This window comes from Heterodontus francisci, unplaced genomic scaffold, assembly GCF_036365525.1.
Source record: "Heterodontus francisci isolate sHetFra1 unplaced genomic scaffold, sHetFra1.hap1 HAP1_SCAFFOLD_43, whole genome shotgun sequence".
Lineage (NCBI taxonomy): Eukaryota > Metazoa > Chordata > Chondrichthyes > Heterodontiformes > Heterodontidae > Heterodontus > Heterodontus francisci.
The window spans coordinates 16,709,369-16,727,866 of NW_027141852.1; the positions used below are offsets into that span (position 1 = coordinate 16,709,369).

The window sequence follows — 18,498 nt, forward strand, 5'->3', positions numbered from 1 at the left end:
CCTCTGACTGTTTAGGGGTCTATAGTACACTCCCAGCAGTGTGATTGCTTCTTGTTTGTTCCTCAGCTCAATCTATACGGTCTCATTTGATAAACCTTCCAACATATCATCCCTCCTCACAGCTGTAATAGTTTCTTTGACCAAAATTGCCACTCCCCCTCCTTTTTTATCCCCTTCCCTCTCACGTCTGAAAACCCTGTAACCAGGAAAATTGAGCTGCCATGCCTGTCCCTCCTTTAGCCATGTTTGTGTAATAGCTATGATATCATACTGCCATGTGTCTAACTGTGCCCTGAGCTCATCTGCTTCATTTGCTATACTCTTTGCATTGATTTAGATATCCTTGAGCACTGCCAACATTTTTTGTTTTGAATTTTCTAATCAGTGTTTCCTCTCTCTTCCAGACTCCATTAATTTTCTGCCTGCCATTTTTATTTCTGATTTTGTCCCATCTGACTCTACCTTCCAGTCCCCATCTCCCTGCCAAACTAGCTTAAACCCTTCCCAACAGCACTAGCAAAACATCCTGCAAGGAACTCCGTCCTGGCTCGGTTCAGGTGCAACCCGTCCAACCTGTCCCAAAAATCTAAAGTCCTCCCTCCTGCACCATTTTTCCAGCCACACGTTCATCTGTCTTATCCATCTATTCCTGTACATTCATCTGTCTTATCCATCTATTCCTGTACTCACTTGCACGTGGCACTGGGAGTAATCCGGAGATTATTACTTTTGATGTCCTGCTTGCTAATTTCTTACCTCACTCCCTAAGTTCTGACTGCAGCACAACATCCTTATATCTACCTATGTTGTTGGTTCTGATGTGGACTACCACTGCTGGCTGTTCACCCTCCCCCTTCAGGATGCTCTGTAACTGCTCAATGACATCTTTGACCCTGGCACCAGGGAGCCAACACTCCATTCCTGGATTCACGTCTGTGGCCATAGAAACACCTGATTGTTCCCTTGACGATTGAATCACCTATCACTATGGCTTTTCCAGTCTTCCCTGTACTCCCCTTTGCAGCTGAGTCACCCATGGTGTCATGGACTTGGCTCCGGCTGCACTCCCCAGGTGAAGCATCATTGTCCTCTGTATTCAGAACTGAATACCTGCTGGAGAGTGAGACGCACTCGGGGTGTCCTGCACTACCTGCCTGATTATTTTTGACTGCCTGGTGGTCACCCATTCCCTCTCTCCCTGCATACACTTAAGCTGTGGGGGGACCACATCTATAAACAAAGAACAGTACAGCACAGGAACAGACCATTCGGCCCTCCAAGCCCGCGCCGATCTTGATGCCTGTCTAAACTAAAACCTTCTGCACTTCAGGGGACCGTATCCCTCTCTTCCCATCCTATTCATGTATTTGTCAAGATGCGTCTTAAACATCGCTATCTTCCCTGCTTCCACCACCTTCCCCGGCAGCAAGTTCCAGGCACTCACCACCCTCTGTGTAAAGAACTTGCCTCGCATATCCCCTCTAAACTTTGCCACTCTCGCCTTAAACCTATGTCCCCTCGTAACTGACTCTGCCACCCTGTGAAAAAGCTTCTGACTATCCACTCTGTCTCTGCCACTCATAACTTTGTCAACCTCTATCATGTCGCCCCTCCACCTCCATTCTCAGTTTTGGGAAAAATAGAGTATATGACTGTATCAGTAAGTAGGAAAAGTTAAAATATGTTGTGACCAGTGGAGAAGTGTGATGAGAATAAACAGATCCTCCTCTGATTTCAACGACGCAATCATTTGTGATCTGGCTCTGTAGCTTAGTTGGTTAAAGCACCTGTCTAATAAACAGAAGAGACTGGGTTCAACTCCCAGCAGAGCCTTATTTCACATTTGTGGTATGCTTTAGAAGTTTCCTTATCAATCATTTATATCTCTGTTTTGTGAACTTGAACTTGGAATTCAAATTACATGATGAATTTCAGTCACAGGAGAAAACAGCCTTTGTGAAGGATGTGAGTTGGGAATGGCTGTTCCTCCTTGTCCAGAAATTCAGTGCTGATACGCCAAAGGCAACTTCTTTGATACAAATTTGATCACGGTTACATTCAATCTGGAAAACAGATCGACATTAATCTCACTGAAGGAAAGTGTGACTGCGTTGTATATTTCAGAGTGTTTGTGTCGTTATGTGTTGCTTTTAACCGAGACTGGGGACATGACGCAAGTGGGAGGGTTGATCCGAGGTTTGGAATATTTGTCAATCAGGAACAAGAAAAATCAAAGGAACCAAATAAGAAAACCTATGTCTCGTGGGTATTGAGAGACGGTGAGAAGATATTAAACTTTGTTCCATTCAATCCGGCTGCGATGAACTTTGAATTTTTCCGCCTTTTATAAACATTATTTGAAGGGTCTCTGTAACAATGTTCAGTGTTGATGAGAGTGGGGTCTGAGTGAGCAGCTGCTGAGTGTGACAGGGTCAGGACTGGATGCAGGAAGTGCTCTGACACTCTCGCTCTCTCTCTCTCTCTCTCTCTCTGATGGCTTTGAGTTGATTTTCAAGTGTTTGAATAAATGAAGGAAGTTCCCTCCACCCATTTGTTTGGACAGACAGTGTAGTATAAGGATGTAAAGGGTTAATGCTGAAGACAGTGGGATCAACCCCTCCCACTGTCAGAGTGGTGATGTAACAGTCACATGAGATGAGGTTTGGGAGAAGAGAGAGCAGCACCAAGGATGCTAGCTTAAGAGGTTTGATGAATGTGTATATAGTATTGTGTAAATTAGAAAAGAGTTCTTCGTTCTTTCAGCAGGAAATGTGTCCAGAAAATATTCAGGAGTCGGAATGCAGATATTAACTCCAAGTGACAGTTCTGGGTTCATTTAACAAAAAAAAGGTAGAGAATAATATTGCTCACTGATTGAAATCCCCAAGTGAGGAGACAGTTAAACAGGTGATCTGTTGGGGCATCCTTCGATCCAAGGTTTCGGCAGCATTTAATCTCCCTTTTTGGTGAAATTCTCTGTTATTTGCATCTTTTTTTAATCAGCTTTCATGGGTGAGTGAAAAACTCGAAAATACTGAACAGTTCCATTCTTCCTTCTTGCCATCAGTTTCTCTTTTCTGTTTCAGATCAATATAATGATGAGAATCCCAATTTCATCTGCTGTTTCTGGTGTTTTATCCATTCCAATCAAAATTCAACATTCCAATCAAATCTATTTGTTATTCCACAATGTCTCTCCATGTGTTTTATTCTGTTGTATTCTCTCACAGTTTGTTTGATGATCAATGTTACATCTCACTCTCTGTTCTGGTGAAGATCAGAAGCAGTGTTATCTGTTTGCAACACCCGACAAGTCTCGCCGATCATGTGGAATTAGGAACATCGAAACAAAGGAGCAGGAGTCGGCCATTCAGCCCATCGAGCCTACCCCACCATTCAATATGATCATGGCTGATCATCCACTTCAATGCCCTTTTTCCCCACACTTTCCTCATATTCCCTTATGTCATTTGTATTTAGAAATCTATCAATCTCTGCTTTAAACATACTCAATGACTGAGCTTCCACAGCCCTCTGGTGCACAGAATTCCAAAGATTCACAACCCTCCGAGTAAAGAAATTTCTCCTCATCTCTGTCCTAAGGAGCTTCCCCCTTATTTTGAAATTGCGTCCCCTGGTTCTCGACTCCCCAACCAGGGGAAACATCTTAGCTGCATCTACCCTCACTGTCCTTTCAATATTTTGTGGGTTTCAATGGGATCACCTCTCATTCTTCAAAACTCTAGAGAATACAGCCCCAGTTTCCCCAATCTCTCTTCATAGGACAATCCCACCATCCCAGGAACAAGTTTGATGAACCTTCATTGAACTCCCTCCATGGCAATAATATCCTGCGTAAGGTAAGGAGACCAAAACTGTACACAGTACTCCAAGTGCAGTCTAACCAAGGTTCTATACAATTGAAGCAAGAATTCACTACTCCTGTACTCAAATCCTCTTGTGATAAAGGCTAACATACTATTAGCCTTCCTAATTGCTTGCTGCACCTGCATGTTAGCTGTCAGTGACTTATTGACATGGACACCCAGGTCACCCTTACATTCTATACCTCAGTTAATAAAGGAAAGGATTCCATATACCTGCTGAACCAGCTTATTGACCTGTACTGCTACTTCAGGGATCTGTGGACATTCACTCCAACGTCCCTCACTTCCTCTGCACCATTCAGTGTTCTCCCATTAATTGTGGATTCCTTTGCCTTTTTTGACGCCTGCTCTCACTGTTCCCTGCTCTCCGAGTGAACTCATGCTCCCTCTCCTGGGCTCTTTATGCTCCACTCTGCTCTCACTGTTTCCAGCTCTCTTAATGTATCAATATTTATTTGCCTTGTGTTTAATTCAAAATATGGATTAACTGTATTTTACAGTTGTAGGTTTTATTTGGTAGTCCTGTACAAGTTGTGGATTGGTATTCAATAGTTAGCTCTGTGAAAACGATTGCGAATGAAAATATAACTTTCAATCTTATACATGGGCTGGTCTGCAAGCTCCAAGTCCTTCATTTTGTAGTAATGGAATTGATACTGTATCTTTCAGTCTTAATCTCTGTGGGATTTTTGAACTGGTATGTAATGCATAACTTGGTCTAACGTTCTGATGTACATTCTTGGGATTCAAAGGATGATAGGAAATTGGGGCATTAGACCATTCAGCCCATCAAGCCTGCTCCAATATTCAAACAGATCGTGACTGATCATCTATCTCTACGCCATTTTTCCCTGCTATCTCCATATCCCTTGATCCCGTTAGTATTTAGAAATCTATCGATTTCTGTCTTGAATATGTTCAATGATTGATATTGCACAGCCCACTGGGATAAAGAATTCCACAGATTTCTCACCCTCTGAGTAAAGAAATTCCTGCTCATCTCAGTCTCAAATGGCCTGCCCTTATTCTGAGACTGTGTCCCCTTGTTCTGGACTCACTAGACAGAGGAAACATCCTATCCATATCTACCCTGTCACACCCCATAAGAATTTTGTAAGTTTCAATGAGATCACCTTTCATTCTTCGAAACTCAAGAGAATTTCGGCCCAGTTTCTGCAGTCTCTCATCATAAGACAATCCCACCATCCCAGGGGATTAGTCTGGTGAATCTCTGTTGCACTCCCTCTGTGACAAGTCTATCCTTCCTTCAATAAGGAAACCAAAATAGTACAGAATACTCCAGGTGCAGTCTCAGCTAGACTTTATACAATTGAAGCAATACATGTTTAACCATGTACTCAAATACGCTTTCAATGAAGCCAACATCCCATTTGCCTTCCTAATTGCTTGCTGCACCTGCACACCAGCTTTTAGTGTCTCATGAACAAGGACACCCAGGTCCCTTTGGACATCGACACTTTTCAACCTCTCACCATTTAAGAAATACTCTGTCTTTCTGTTTATTCTACCAAAGTGGAGAACTTCACACTTATTTACATTATATTCCATCTGCCATGTTCTTGCCCATTCACTTACCCTGTCCAAATCCCCTTGAAGCCTCCTTGCATTCATTCTGTACCTTTCAATGAGGTAAATTGTGTCTGTTCTGTTTCAAGTTTTATATTTAAAATGTAACCATGGTGACAGACTTTATTTAGATCTGATAGTGAGTTTGTTTTTATACTGTGATTGATGTATCAACCTGTCAGCTGTACTGAATTGGAGTGAAATGGAAACAACTTCTGTCTGTCCTGCTGTTGTTTGACTGTTGGATTGAAAATGTGTCTCTCGATTTTGGGATCAGTGTCTGTCTGACTACTTTTATTTGTTCCAGTGGAACTGATGAGCTGGCAGTATCTCTGTGCTTTGGGAGTGATCCTGTACCGACTGTGTGTTGGAACGAGCTCGCTGCACTTTTCTTTGTGTCCAAGAATCACCACATCCAGTCAGGTTCCTTCATGTATTTTCCTGCAGGAATGAAAGAATTGATGAGGTAGAAGATACAAAAACGATCAATGTAATCGTCCCAATTATAATCATTATGAACAATCGCGAAATGAAAACCAGGAACACAAACAGTGTCAGTGTCTGACTCCACTGCAGCACTGCAGTATTCAGCTTCTGTTTACCAGGTGTTTGCAGTGGTTTTACAAGAAGTTTGTGACATTCAGAAACAACACAAGCCCTGAACTGCTCAATGACTGGGACTGTCCGATAGAGCAGTGACCTTCACACAGTCACATTTCTATTTCAACGAAAAAACCAGCAGCCACTATTTAAAATGTGCCTTTCACACTTCTCACCTGTTATCTGCAATATATGTTCTTTGTCTAACTGTCCACATCGTTATTTTGCAGCTATTTTCCCCCCACTGTTCACAATCCAACAAACAGTGAGAGACTGGAACTAAAGCAGGAAAATTCCCTCTCCTTTGGGTGGTGAAATTGTCAGTGATTTTCAATAGTGATTTCTTCCCATTGTGTCTCCCTGAGCCTGTACAGACACTGTCCGAGAATGAACTCTCCCTTCCCCGTGTCCCCGGCTCACTCCATGTTCCAGGAGCAGCTCCTGCTCCACAGTATCTGTTACAAACACTCTCCGACTCCCCCTCAACTTCCCACCACTCAATGCTAATCTCTGAGCACATCTGCGGACACGCTCCCAAAGCAGTGGCTGCTGGAAGCAGATGCTGTTTGTTCCCTTCCCCCGGGCCCGGGAAGTCTCCATTCGCAGCTAATTTAAAGCATCTTCCCCTGATTGAGTGAATGGCCTCACAGACTGGGTTGGGGAAGGATGCGCATGTGCGCCACTCCTCATTGTGACGTCCCACTGGGGGGCGGGGTTATGTCGCGCGTGCGCAGATCTTTGCAGCAATTCAGCATTCAAACATCAATGGGAACTTTCCCCATTTCACCCTCATCAAAGTCCCAAAGAAAGTGAAGAGGGGCCTGGACTGGAGGGAGGGAGGGGCGGTGCAGGGGGAACCTAGAACCCAGAAAGCTGCCCACTTGCCCCATTTGGATGCTCAATTTGCGGTCATTCCCTGCAGGGGGTTTGTTATTATTGAGCCCCTCCTGGTAAAACAATCCGATAGAAAGAGGGGAGAAAGGAGGGAGCCGGTGTGTTTGCTGGGACCTTGCAGAATTCATTTCAGCAGCAAAAGTCCCGGGTTATATTAACCCGAGTGAAACACGCTGTCAGTGAGAGGAAAACCGAACGGCCCTTTTCATCTTTTCATTGGAAACAAAGTAGAGCCGGAAGTGCGGCGAGCAGAGCAGACACACAAGCTCAATGACAGGAGAGCTCGGCCGTCCCTGAGTTTCAGCTCCCAGCTCTGACATTTCCTCATCCACACTGTCTTTACTGTGGATGTTCAGGGGTTCCTTGTCGGATCTGAGGACTGTATCCATGAAACATTCTGAGTCAGGAGATCCACACACTCTCTGTTATCAAGATTTATGGGCAGGAATGTTTCAAAACTTTGTCTATTAAATCATTGTATTATTCACAGAACGAATGAGGCAATCGGTTCATTATTCAGGCCTTGAACTTGGTTTGGGTAGACCGAAAAATGAGAGGTTCAGCACCTTTTCACTTCTTCACTATTGGCCTTGTGGCCTAATGGATAAAGCGTCTGACTTCGGTGTATTTAACAAGATTATCAGACGATTGTCGGTTCGAGTCCTGCCACGGACATTTTGGGCGATCAGTGTTTCGCACCGCAGCCTCACAGCTCCAGCGACCCGCGTTCAGTCCCTGTGCGCAGTTTGAGTTCTCCCTGTGACTGCGTGGGTTTCTTCGCACAGCCAAAGACTTGCAGATTGACAGGTAAATTGGCCATTGAAATTGCCCCCAGTGCAGGGAGGTGGGAGAAGAATGGTGGGGCTGTGATAGAGAACATGGGATTAATGTCAGATTAGTATAAATGGGTGGTTGTTGGTCGGCACAGACTTGATGGGCCGAAGGGCCTGTTTCAGTACTGCATCTATTAATAAATAACTGATTTTTTTGATGAAGTAATAGAATGGTTGATGAAGGGAAAGCAATGGATGTTGTCTATATGGATTTTAAGAAAGCGTTTGACAAACTACCACATAAAAGGCTGGGTAACAAAACTCAGGCTCCTGGAATAGGAGGGTCAGTATCTGCTTAGATTAAAAATGTATGAAATATCAAGAAAAGCGAGTTGTGGTATTTAGTTGTTTTTCAGAATGGAAGATGGTGAACAGTGATGTCCACAAGTGTCAGTGTCAGGACCACCATATATATAAATGACTTGAATATTGGAATCACAGAATCACAGAATTGTTACTACAAATTCACAATGCTTCCAATTTTCGTATCATCCATAAACTTTGAAATTCTGCCCTGTACACCAAGGTTTAGGTCATTAATATATATCAGGAAAGGCAAGGGTCCCAACACTGACTCCTGGGGAACTCCACAACAAACCTTCCTCTCGCCCGAAGAACATCCATTGATCACTACTCTTTGTTTCCTGTCACTCAGCCAATTCCATGTCCATGTTACTACTGTCCCTTTTATTCCATGAGTTATAACTTTGTTCACAAGTCTGTTGTGTTGCATTGTATCAAACTCCTTTTGAAAATCAATAAAAGCAAAATACTGCAGATGCTAGAAATCTGAAATGTAAACAAAAAGTGCTGGAAATACTCAGCAGGTCTGGCAACATCTGTGGAGAGAGAAACAGAGTTAATGTTTCAGGTCAGTGACCATTCAGATGCTGCCAGACCTTTTGAAAGTCCATGTAGACCACATCAACAGCATTGCCCTCATCATCCCTCTCTGTTACCTCATCAAAAAACTCCAGCAGGACAGTTAAACATGATTTTCCCTGAAGAAATCCATGCTGTCTTTCCTGAATTAACCCACATTTGTCCATGGGACTATTAATTTTGTCCCGAATTATTCTTTCGAGAAGTTTTCCCACCACCGACATTGAACTGACTGGGGAGTGAGACGAGGTGAGTTGCTTTAGCAGAGAGCCAACATGGGTTCGTGAGGCCGAATGGCCTCCTTCTGTGCTTTAGCCATTCTCTGATTGTATGATTCTAGCAGCAACTGTTGGTGGAGAGGCAGTGATGCAGGAATGGGTTGACAGAAAGGGGAAAGTCTGGGCTGGTGTGTGTTTGCAGCATTTGCAGCTTGTGTTCGGGTTTGTGAATAAAGGTGATTTGGAAGCTGTGTTCCAAATTGAAGTGTTTATTGGAAGCAAGAAGTTGATGTCAATGAAGAATAAAACGTGTTAAGATGAAGGGTGGTGTGATTGAGGATCGCAGTAAATATATTGTTGGTGAATTATTTGTGTTAATAAACTTCCACTGCACCCTCTGCTGCAGGCTGCTGTTTATATCCAGCTGTGTATTAGTGCTGTGTGTTAACTAGATAAATGTTTGTTTCAACGCTGTTTATAAAGCAATAGCATTGCACTCAAACAGTCCCAGACATAGCAACACACGTACAAAAGCAAAATACTGCAGATGCTGGAAATCTGAAACATAAACAGAAAATGCTTGAAATAGTCAGCAGGTCTGGCAGCATCTGTGGAGAAAGAAACAAAGTTAATGTGAGCGAAGGAAACAGACCTGAACTGTTAACTGTTTCTCTCTGCACAGATGCTGCCAGACCTACTGAGCATTTCCAGCATTTTCTGTTTTTATTACAGCAACACCTTTGATCAGCAGTAGCGGTGATAGTGCGAGCCAGGGGGCAGCCGGGAAGGTACGTTTCACTATAAAGTACTTACCTGACGATTCGGCGGACGCGGACACGGGGACTGCTGGGTAAGTGAACTTATATATTCGGGCAGTGGCGAAACCCGAAACACTACACGTGTCGTGTCTCCCACCCATCCTCCTCCTCCAACCAAAAAAAAGGACTCTTGTGTGGAGGGTTTGGTAAGGTAAGGTTTTCCTTTATATTTTTTTATTCTCTGTCGTCAATTTGGAGCAGAGGGGATGGAAGCTAGGGCAGTTGCATACTCCTCTTGCAGGATGTGGGAGGTAAGGGTCACCACTTGTGTCCCTGCTGACTTCACCTGTGAGAAGTGCACCCAACTCCAGCTCCTCACAGACCGCGTTAGGGAACGGGAGCTGGAGCTGGATGAACTTCGGATCATGCGGGAGGCAGAGGGGATGATAGAGAGCAGTTATAGGGAAGTCCTGACACCTAAGTCACAGGATAAAGGTTGCTGGGTGACCGTCAGGGGAGGGAAAGTGAATAGGCACACAGTGCAGGGATCCCCTGTGGCCGTTCCCCTCAAGAATAAGTATACCGTTTTGTATACGGTTGTGGGGGGGGGGGGGGACCTACCAGGGGAAAGCCACAGCGGCCAGGTCTCTGGCACTGAGCCTGGCTCTGCGGCTCAGAAGGGAAGGGTGGAGAATAGGAGAGCGATAGTGATAGGAGATTCAATGGTTAGAGGAACAGACAGGAGATTCTGTGGTCACGAACGAGACTCCCGGATGGTATGTTGCCTCCTGGGTGCCAGGGTCAGGGATGTCTCAGATCGAGTCTTTCGGATTCTTAAAGGGGAGGGGGAGCAGCCAGAAGTCGTGGTACATATGACATAGCTAGGAAAAGGGATGAGGACCTGAAAAGCGAATATAGGAGTTAGGTTGGAAGCTAAAAGGCAAGACGAGCAGAGTAGTAATCTCAGGATTGATACCGGTGCCACGTGCTAGTGAGGCTAGAAACAGAGAGCGAGTGCAGCTGAACACGTGGCTACAGAGCTGGTGTAGCAGGGAGGGCTTCAGTTATGTGGATCATTGGGATACCTTCTGGGGAAGGTGGGACCTGGACAAGAAGGACGGGTTGCATCTGAACTGGAGGGACACCAATATCCTGGGCGGGAGGTTTGCTAGAGCTCTTCGGGAGGGTTTAAACTAGTTTGGCAGAGGTATGGGAACCGGAGCTACGGATCAGTGGATGGGGTAGCTGTTGAACAGGCAGATACAGAGTGCAGAGAGTCTGTGAGGAAGGTTAGACAGTTGACAGGGCAAAGTTTCAGCCAGTATGATGGGTTGAAGTGTGTCTATTTTAATGCAAGAAGTGTCAGGAATAAGGGTGATGAACTTAGAGCATGGATCAGTACTTCGAGCTACGATGTTGTGGCCATTACGGACACTTGGAGATCACAGGGGCAGGAATGGATGTTGGATGTTCCGGGGTTTAGATGTTTCAAAAGGAATAGGGAGGGAGGTAAAAGAAGTGGGGGAGTTGCATTGTTAATCAGGGATAGTATCACAGCTGCAGAAAGGGAGGTCATCGAGGAGGGTTTGTCTACTGAGTCATTATGGGTGGAAGTCAGAAACAGGAAAGGAGCAGTCACTTTATTGGAAGTTTTCTATAGACCCCCCAATAGCAACAGAGACACGGAGGAACAGATTGGGAGGCAGATTTTGGAAAGGTGCAGAAGTAACAGGGTTGTTGTCATGGGTGACTTCAACTTCCCTAATATTGATTGGAACCTCCTTCGTGCAAATAGTTTGGATGGAGCAGTTTGTGTCAGGTGTGTCCAGGAAGGGTTCCTGACTCAATATGTAGATAAGCCGACTAGAGGGGAGGCTATGTTGGATTTGGTGCTTGGCAACGAACCAGGCCAGGTGGCAGATCTCTCGGTGGGAGAACATTTCGGTGATAGTGATCACAACTCCCGGACCTTTACTGTAGTCATGGAGAGGGACAGGAGCGGACGGGATGGCAAAATATTTAATTGGGGGTGGGGGAATTACAATGCTATTAGGCAGGAACTGGGGTGCATAAATTGGGAACAGATGTTCTCAGGGAAATGCACGACAGAAATGTGGAGGTTGTTTAGGGAGCACTTGCTGCGACTGCTGGATAGGTTTGTCCCGATGAGGCAAGGAAGGGATGGTAGGGTGAAGGAACCTTGGATGACAAGAAATGTGGAACAGCTAGTCAAGAGGAAGAAGGAAGCTTACTTAAGGTTGAGGAAGCAAGGATCAGACAGGGCTCCAGAGGGTTACAAGGTAGCCAGGAAGGAACTGAAGAATGGACTTAGGAGAGCTAGAAGGGGACATGAAAAAGTCTTGGCGGGTAGGATTAAGGAAAATCCCAATGCGTTCTACACTTATGTGAGGAACAAGAGGATGGCCAGACTGAGGGTAGGGCCGATCAGGGATAGTGGAGGGAACGTGTGCCTGGAGTCGGAGGAGGTAGGGGAGGTCCTAAATGAATACTTTGCTTCAGTATTCACTAGTGAGAGGGTTTTGGACCTTTGTGAGGACAGCGTGGAACAGGCTGATATGCTCGAACAGGTTGATGTTAAGAGGGAGGATGTGCTGGAAATTTTGAAAGACATGAGGACAGATAAGTCCCTGGGGCCAGCCGGGATATACCCAAGGATATTACGGGAAGCGAGGGAAGAGATTGCCGCGCCTTTGCCGATGATCTTTGCGTCCTCACTGTCCACTGGAGTAGTACCACATGATTGGAGGGTGGCAAATGTTATTCCCTTGTTCAAGAAAGGGAATAGGGATAACCCTGGGAATTATAGACCAGTCAGTCTTATGTCGGTAGTGGGTAAATTATTGGAGAGGATTCTGAGAGACAGGATTTATGATTAGTTGGAAAAGCATAGTTTGATTAGAGACAGTCAGCATGGCTTTGTGAGGGGCAGGTCATGCCTCACAAGACTTATTGAATTCTTTGAAGATGTGACAAAACACATCGATGAAGGAAGAGCAGTGGATGTGGTGTATATGGATTTTAGCAAGGAGTTTGATAAGGTTCCCCATGGTAGGCTCATTCAGAAAGTAAGGAGGCATGGGATGCAGGGAAAGTTGACTGTCTGGATACAGAATTGACTGGCCCATAGAAGACAGAGGGTGGTAGTAGATGGAAAGTATTCAGCCTGGAGCTCGGTGACCAGTGGTGTTCCGCAGGGATCTGTTCTGGGACCTCTGCGCTTTGTGATTTTTATAAATGACTTGGATGAGGAAGTGGAAGTCTGGGTTAGCAAGTTTGCCGATGACACGAAGGTTGCTGGAGTTGTGGATAGTGTGGAAGGCTGTTGTAGGTTGCAACGGGACATTGACAGGGTGCAGAGCTGGGCTGAGCAGTGGCAGATGGAGTTCAACCTGGAAAAGTGTGAAGTGATTCATTTTGGAAGTTCGAATTTGAATGCAGAATACAGGCTAAAAGACAGGATTCTTGGTAGTGTGGAGGAACAGAGGGATCTTGGGGCCCATGTCCATAGATCGCTCAAAGTTGCCACCCAAGTTTGATAGGGTTGTTAAGAAGGCGTATGGTGTGTTGGCTTTCATTAACAGGGGGATTGAGATTAAGAGCCGCGAGGTTATGCTGCAGCTCTATAAAGCCCTGGTTAGACCACACTTGGAATATTGTGTTCAGTTCTGGTCGTCTCATTATAGGAAGGATGTGGAAGCTTTAGAGAGGGTGCAGAGGAGATTTATCAGGATGCTGTCTGGACTGGAGAGCATGTCTTACGAAGAAAGGTTGAGGGTGCTGGGGCTTTTCCCATTGGAACGAAGAAGGATGAGAGGTGACTTGATAGAGGGGTACAAGATGATGATAGGCATAGATAGAGTGGATCGCCAGAGACTTTTTCCCAGGGTGGAAAGGGCTATCACCAGGGGGCATAATTTTAAGGTGATGGAGGAAGGTTTCGGGGAGATGTCAGAGGTAGGTTCTTTACACAGAGAGTGGTGGGTGCGTGGAATGCACTGCCAGCGGTGGTAGTAGAAGCAGATACATTAGGGACATTTAAGCGTCTCTTGGATAGGTACATGGATGATAGTAGAATGAAAGGTATGTAGGTAGTTTTGATCTTGGAGTAGGTTAAAGGTTCGGCACAACATCGTGGGCCGAAGGGCATGTACTGTGCTGTACTGTTCTATGTTCTATGTTCTCTAACACAGGTGTTTGGAGGCTCAGCCTGGCTACGCAATGTTACAAGGACGCTGAGTGACACCATCGACAACGGGACAGAGAGTAAAACACACAGAAAACTAATAGACTGTGAGGAAATAAAAGTGAGGAACGGAGAGAGAGAGACAGACAACGAAACTGAGATGGAGAAACAAGGCATTTGTATGATTGTGTTCTCCCTGTTGTGTAACGGTATTTCCTGTTGTGTAAATATGTTTTCTGTTGTGTAAAGATGTCTCCTGTTGTTGTGCAAAGGTTTTCCCTGTTATTGTTTTATTTTCTGTTGCTGACCGTCTCCTCACTGTGACCATTTGTCCTGGTTTTATTGTGGCCAACATCACCATCTGGTGGTGGAGAGGAGGCTCTGCAGGAAGGGGGTTGACAAAGTGGGAGAGACTCGGCTGGTCCGTGTTTGCAGCTTGTGTTCGTGTGAGCAAAAGTGAGTTGTTACTGATTGATGTGTTCACGAGAAGGAAAAAGCTGATCGCAATCGAGCGCATCTTGTTATTATGGGGAAACACTTGATGTTTTGAAAGTGAACTGTTTGTCTTCCGACCAAACATAAATAGCAGAGAATGGTTTCGATCCATCGACCCAGCACGCTTCCGCTGCGCCACTCTGCAAACTGCTGGTTTAAATTTTAGCTGCCTGTTCGTGAAATATGTTCATTTCCCCAATGTTTTTATAAAAATAGGATTGGAGTCGGATTTCTCAAGAATCCCGGACTCAGCAACACACGTGCTGACGGACTCACCCTCACTGCCCAATGACACAAGGACACAGAGTAACAGCACCGACAATGAGGCAGGCAGAGAAAGACACACAGAAAACCGGGTAGAGATCATTCGGACCCAGAAGGGAACAGACAGAGAAAGACACACAGAAAACCAGGAAGAGATTATCAGGACGCAGAAAGGAACAGACAGAGAAAGACACACAGAAAACCAGGAAGATATTATCAGGACTGAGAAAGGAACAGACAGAGAAAGGTACTGAGCAAACCAGCAAGAGACAGCGAAAGACTGATGAGTTATGTAATTGTGTTCTCTGTTGTGTAAAGATGTTCCCTGTGTTCTTTTAAAGATATTTCCTGCTGTGTAATATGTTCTCTGTTGTGTAACTATATTCGCTGTTGTGTAAAGATGTTCTCTGTTATTGTGTAAAATGGTTCCCTGTTGGGTAAAGATCTTCCCAGTTGTGTAAATATGATCCGTCTTGTGTAAAAGTGTTCCCGGTTGTTTAAATATGTTCCCTGCTCTGTAATGTAGAGCTGAGTCTGCACTAATGGAATTGCTACAGTATCTTCCAGTCTGATACTGTATGAGGGCTGGAATATGATCCAAAGCACAGTCTATACAAATTGAATTGCTATTGTATCTTTTAGTTTCACAATCCAGGGGAGTTTTAAACTGAAATCTCAGTTTGTATCTCAGGTTATGCTATCTTTCAGAATCTCTCAATCTGATGACGCACTTGAGATTTAGACTTAAGAAAGGATGTACTGGCATTGGAGGAGTTCAAAAGCGATTCACTCAGCTGATTCCTGGGATGAAGGGGTTGACTTATGAAGAACGGCTAAACAGGTTATTCATTCGTGTTTAGAAGAATGAGGGGTGATCTTTTTGAAACGTGCAAGATTCTGAGGGTGCTTAACAGGGTGAAGAAGGGTCTCTGACCTGAAACATTAACTCTGCTTCTCTCTTCACAGATGCTGCCAGACCTGCTGAGTATTTCCAGCATTTCTTGTTTTTATTAACAGGGTCGATGTTGAGAAGATGTTTCCACTAGTGGGGGAATCTCAAACTAGGCGACATAGTTACAGAATAAGGGGACACTCATTTAAACTGAGATGCAAAGGAATTTCTTCTCTCAGAGGGTAGTGAATGTCTGGAATTCTCTACCCCAGTCAGTATTGGAGGCTAAATCACTGAAAGTATTTAAAGAGGATGTAAATAGATTTTTGAAATATTGGAGAGTTGAGGTCTATGAAGAGCTGGCATGAAAGAGGAGTTGAGGTCTGGGGCAGATCAGCCATGATCTTACTGAATGGCAGGGCAGGCTTGAGGGGCCGAATGGCCTACTCCTGCTCCTATTTCTTCTGTTCTTATGTTATGTTATATCTAATGTATATGTCAGGATGCACTATGGGAATTAATACTGTAACTTATAAACTCATAATGTGTGTAAATATTGGGCTGATATTTAACTTGAATCTCAGAGTACACTATTGTGGTTAATTCTGTAAGTTTGAAAAGGGAACTCTGTGCCATAATGAAAACAAGAAATGCTGGAAATACTCAGCAGGTCAGGCAGCATCTGTACAGAGAGAAGCAAAGTTAACGTTTCAGGTCAGTGACCTTTCAGATGCTGCCAGACCTTTTGAAAGTCCATGTAGACCACATCAACAGCATTGCCCTCATCAACCCTCTCTGTTACCTCATCAAAATCTCCAGCAGGACAGTTAAACATGATTTTCCCTTAAGATATCCATGCTGGCTTTCTTGAATTAACCCACATTTGTCCATGGGACTATTAATTTTGTCCCGAATTATTCTTTCGAGAAGTTTTCCCACCTCCAAAATTGAACTGACTGGGGAGTGAAATGAGGTGAGTTGCTCTAACAGAGACAAAAACAAGAAATGCTGGATTCACTCAGCAGGTCTGGCAGCATCTGTGGAAAGAGAAGCAGAGTTAACGTTTCGGGTCAGTGACCCTTCCACAGATGCTGCCAGACCTGCTGAGTGAATCCAGCATTTCTTGTTTTTGTTTCAGATTTCCAGCATCCGCAGTATTTTGCTTTTATTTTAGTGCTCTAACAGAGAGCCAGCACGGGTTCGACAGGCTGAATGGCCTCCTTCCGTGCTGTCGCCATTCTATGATTGTATGATTCTAGCAACAACTGTTGGTGGACAGGCAGTGATGCAGAAATGGGTTGACAGGAAGGGGAAAGTCTGGGCTGGTGTGTGTTCGGGTTTGTGAATAAAGGTGATTTGGAAGCTGTGTTCCAAATTGAAGTGTTTACTGGAAGGAAGATGTTGATGCAAATAAAGAGTAAAACGTGTTAAGACGAAGCGTGGTGTGATTGGGGATAGCAGTAAATATAGTGTTGGTGAATTATTTGTGTTAATAAACTTCCACTGCGCCCTCTGCTGCAGGCTGCTGTTTATATCCAGCTGTGTATTAGTGCTGTGTGTTAGCGAGATAAATGTTTGTTTCAACGCTGTTTATAAAGCAATAGCATTGCACTCAAACAGTCCCAGACATAGCAACACACGTACAAAAGCAAAATACTGCGGATGCTGGAAATCTGAAACATAAACAGAAAATGCTTGAAATAGTCAGCAGGTCTGGCGGCATCTGTGGACAGAGAACAAAGTTAATGTGAGCTAAGGAAACAGATCTGAACTGTTAACTGTTTCTTTCTCCACAGATGCTGCCAGACCTACTGAGCATTTCCAGCATTTTCTGTTTTTATTACAGCAATACAGGTGTTGGGAGGCTCAGCCTGGCTACACAATGTTACAAGGACGCTGAGTAACACCATCGACAACGGGACAGAGAGAAAAACACACAGAAAACCAATAGACTGTGAGGAAGCAAAACTGAGGGACAGAGAGAGAGACAACGAGACTGAGACGGAGAAACAAGGCATTTGTATGATTGTGTTCTCCCTGTTGTCTAAAGGTATTTCCTGGTGTGTAAATATGTTTTCTGTTGTGTAAAGATGTCCCCTGTTGTTGTGTAAAGGTTTTCCCTGTTATTGTTTTATTTTCTGTGACTGACCGTCTCCTCACTGTGACCATTTGTCCTGGTTTTATTGTGGCCAACATCACCATCTGGTGGTGGAGAGGAGGCTCTGCAGGAAGGGGTTGACAAAGTGGGAGAGACTCGGCTGGTCCGTGTTTGCAGCTTGTGTTCGTGTGAGCAAATGTGATTTGTTACTGATTGATGTGTTCACTGGAAGGAAGAAGCTGATTGCAATAGAGTGCCTTTGGAAGCATCTTGTTATTATGGGGAAGTACTTGATGTTTTGAAAGTGAGCAATTTGCATTATTACGAAGCATAAATAGCAGAAAATGGTTTCGATCCATTGACCTCTGGGTTATGGGCCCAGCACGCTTCCACTGCGCCACTCTGCTAACTGCTGTTTTAAATTTTGGCTGCCCGTTAGTGAAATATGTTCATTTCCCCAATGTTTTGATAAAAATAGGATTGTCGTCGGATTTCTCAAGAATCCCGGACTCAGCAACACACATGCTGACGGACTCACCCTCACTGCGCAATGACACAAGGACACGGAGTAACAGCACCGACAATGAGGCAGGCAGAGAAAGACACACAGAAAACCAGGAAGATATTATCAGGACTCAGAAAGGAACAGACAGAGAACGGTACTGAGCAAACCAGCAAGAGACAGCGAAAGACTGATGAACACCACTTGGAGGGAGCACTGAGGGTGGCAAGGGTCCAGAATGTAGTCTGGCTGGGGGATTTCAATGTCTATCACCATGAGTGGCTCGGTAGCACCACTACTGACCATGCTGGCCGAGTCCTAACGGACATAGCTGCTCGATTGGGTCTGCGGTAGGTGGTGATGGAAAGAACAAGAGGGAAAAAC

The 18,498-nt window shown here is 44.7% G+C and overlaps 2 non-coding genes across 2 annotated transcripts; one reads left to right on the plus strand and one right to left on the minus strand.

Moving 5' to 3' along the window:
* The first annotated feature begins 1,759 nt into the window (after positions 1 to 1,759).
* Positions 1,760 to 1,833, plus strand: trnai-aau (transfer RNA isoleucine (anticodon AAU)). Its single transcript has one exon. It is a non-coding gene; the product is annotated as a tRNA-Ile (tRNA).
* Positions 1,834 to 17,947: 16,114 nt separating this feature from the next.
* On the minus strand, positions 17,948 to 18,019 carry trnam-cau (transfer RNA methionine (anticodon CAU)). The gene has a single exon. It is a non-coding gene; the product is annotated as a tRNA-Met (tRNA).
* Positions 18,020 to 18,498: the final 479 nt, after the last annotated feature.